Here is a 3,831-nt window from a genome sequence, read left to right as displayed (position 1 = left end):
CATTCAGATTATTACTCACCAGGTTTATTAATTAAAGTTTATTAAAAAATATATTTATTAAAGGCAGACGAAAGTTTGGCGATGACATAAGACATCATCGGGTGGGAAAAACCGTGGTATAGGGAAAAAACCCACAAAGTATTTTTTAATTAATATTTTTGAAAAACCGTGGTATAGGCTTTCTGCGAAGTTCGAACCCACGAAAATCGAGGGAACACTGTATCCACAAGTCTTTCTACTGATCGGTTGTTCTTAGTGTCATCAAATTTCTCCGTAGTTCTTCCAGGTTATATCTCTTTCTTTAACAAGCTTCCACCCATTGCTTCTTCTCTTCCCTTCAGGTGCTCTGGAAAATAGGTTGACCCCCCTTTTCTCTGTTGCAGCCCATCAAGTATTGGAAAATACTATCATGTTGTCATTCCTAGTCCTTCTCTTCATTAGACTAGACCAGTGTTTTTCAACCAGTGTGCCGGGGCACACTAGTGTGCCGCGAGACATGGTCAGGTGTGCCGCGAAGCTCAGAGAGAGAAAGAAAGGAAGAGAGAGAGAGAGAAAGAAAGCAAGAGAGAAAGAGAACAAGAGAGAGAGAAAGAAAGCAAGGGAGAGAGAGAGAAAGAAAGCAAGAGAGAAAGAGAACAAGAGAGAGAAAGAAAGCAAGAGAGAGAGAAAGAGAACAAGAAAAAGAAAGCAAGAGAGAGAGAAAGAGAGAGAAAGAAAGCAAGAGAGAGAAACAGAGGGAGGGAAGGAGAGAGAGAGAAAGACATAGAGGGAGGTAGGGAGGGAGAGAGAGAGCAAAAAGGAGAGGAAGGAAGGAAGAGAAAGAAAGAGGGATGGAGAGAGAGAGAAAGAAAGAGGGAGGGAGAGAGAGGGAGGGAGAGAGAAATAATGTGAAAGGGAGGAAGAGAGAGATAATTTTTTTGTCCAAACTTTTTTTAGCCCCCCCCCCCCCCCCCCGCTCAATGTGCCCCAGGGTTTCATAAATGTAAAAAATGTGCCGCGGCTCAAAAAAGGTTGAAAGTCACTGGACTAGACATACTCAATTCCTGTAACGTTTCTTCAAGTCTTAGCTTCCAGCTTCTTAATCATCTTTGTTGCTCTTCTGCTTTCTAGAGTCTCAACAACTTTTTTATATCATGGTGACCAAAACTGGATGTGGATCAAATATTACAATGATATCATTATAATATAGAATAGAATAGAATAGAATAGAATTTTTTTTATTGGCCAAGTGTGATTGGACACACAAGGAATTTGTCTTGGTGCATATTATATAATGGATCAAGACCATAATGCGGTTGGTACTTCAATTCTCAGAATTCCCTAGGGATTCATGGGAGGCTTGGAATTGAAATTGAAAAATCCTAACGTTGTCAAGTTTGGAGACCCCTGTTCTACCACCAACAATCAAAGACTGGTAATCAACTTGTGCAGCAACTGATCAGAGATTCTTTTAAACTATTATTTCAATTTTGCAAGCATTCTTAGAAAACATTGTTTTATTTCTCCATACATCATTCTGTTTGTACCTCTCGCACCAAGGTCACTGGCACACTTTGTGTAAATGTTCCAGTAAGAACAAATACAAAACACCCTTTTTCTGGATCAAATATAGCTTAGACTTCACAGTAGAAAAGGACCAAGAGCCAAATATGGTGAAATTATCATCTAAAAATCCAGAGTGTAAAGAACTGGTACAAGATAAGCACTCTTGAGTCATGAGTCATGTTTTGTCTCCAATGCATGTTTTGTCTCTTGGAAAACAAGGACAAAAGAAAAGTACCAGATGATTTATACTGATCAACAGAGGCTAGAAGTTGAACAAGAATTTAACAGAATAACAGAATTGGAAGGGACCTTTAAGGTCTTCTAGTGTAACCCTCTGCTGAAGCAGGAGCCCCAAAACCATTTCAGACAAGGCTGTCCACTTTCTTCTTTAAAATCTCCAGTGATTACCTCATGGTGCACATGCTGCCATTTGGATTGATTGATTGATCTGATTTGATTTATATGCTTCCCCTGTCTGAGGACTTGTTGCATGGGATATGCACCAGAAGTGGCCAAATTCCCAAGTTCTGATCTTCTGAAGGCCATTAGGGGTGGGTGGGGGGTCATTATTCTTTGATACAGTGATATCCCAGCGACCGATAAGGTCCCACAGAGTTGGCCTTCTCCAGGTCCCGTCGACTAAACAATGTCATTTGGCAGGCCCCAGGGAAAGAGCCTTCTCTGTGGCGGCCCCGGCTCTCTGGAATCAACTCCCCCCGGAGATTAGAATAGCCCCCATCCTCCTTGTCTCTCGCAAATTACTCAAGACCCACCTATATCGCCAGGCATGGGGGAACTGAGACACCTCCCCCAGACTTTTATATTTTATGTTTGGTATGTATGTGTTGTATGGTTTTAATTGTTGGGGTTTTATATATCTTTTCTTATATATCTAATATTAGATTTGTTTACTGTTATATTGTTTTTATTATTGTTGTGAGCCCCCCCCCCCCCCCGAGTCTTCGGAGAGGGGCGGCATACAAATCTAATAAATTGAATTGAAATTGAATTGAATTAACAGGAAATATTTCCAGCCTAATTTGGGAAGATTTAAAGGTTTGAAATGGGAATATGTCACTGAGACACAAACTTCTACTATCCTCACTTGTATGTTCACCCAGTTTATCATCAGTGCAATGGTGCAAATGTGCTGAGCATTATGTTGGACACACAGGTCTTTGGCATGGCTTACAAACCATAATTGTCTTCTATATGCTCACAATGGCACCCTAAAATTATTTCTAGTATATGGAATCTTCACAATTCAGAATCATATATTCCATAAATAACACTGAATTGAAATAATAGCGTATCAAGATTCATAATACAGACAGTCCACGACTTACCACAATTGAATCCAGAATTTATGCTGCTGATAAATTTGTTAAGTGAGTTTTGTCTCATTTAATGACTTTTTTTGGCCACAGTTATTATGTGAATCACTATAGTTGTTAAATTAGTAAGACTGCTGTGACCATAGGATGCTGCAACAGTCATGTGTGTGAAAAATGGTCATAGGTCACTTTTTTTAGTGGTGTCATAATTTTGAATGGTCAATAAATGAAGTGTAGTGAAGTTGACAACCATCTGTATTACAGTATACTAATGTGATGAGGGCATAGAATTTCATTGTTTAATGTGTGCCAGTGTATTCACATTACCTTATCTTATTACAATGGAGAGATTATGCTTTCTAAATCATAGAACCTTCACAATTTAGAATCATGTACTTTCCATAAATAGGACTGTAACATATTTATTTATTTATTTATTTATTCATTCATTCATTCATTTATGATTTGATTTGACTTGTATGCCGCCCTACTCTGAGGACTGGGGCGGTTAACAGCATATAATATAACAATACAACACAATGGCAAATCTAATTAAATCTAATTAAATTTAAGATTACAATCTAATAGCATGCATTAAGGTTCATAATATTATACTGCTCAAAAAAATAAAGGGAACACTCAAGTAACACGTCCTAGATCTGAATGAATGAAATATTCTCCTTGAATACTTTGTTCTGTACAAAGTTGAATGTGCACAACAGCAGGTGAAATTGACTGTCAGTCAGCGTTGCTTCCTAAGTGGACAGTTTGATTTCACCGAAGTTTGATTGACTTGGAGTTCTATTGTGTTGTCTAAGTGTTCCCTTGAGCAATGTTTTATATTAACATTATAGATGTATTACAGTAAGTGGGGGGGGGGGGGGAGGCCCCAGCGCCTGCGCCCTCCCTCCCTCCCCTCAGCCCTCACGCGCGCGCTCGTTCATGCATTGGG

The sequence above is a fragment of the Erythrolamprus reginae genome, chromosome 8 (genome assembly GCF_031021105.1).
Source record: "Erythrolamprus reginae isolate rEryReg1 chromosome 8, rEryReg1.hap1, whole genome shotgun sequence".
Taxonomy (NCBI): Eukaryota; Metazoa; Chordata; class Lepidosauria; order Squamata; family Dipsadidae; genus Erythrolamprus; species Erythrolamprus reginae.
This window is presented reverse-complemented; position numbering follows the sequence as displayed.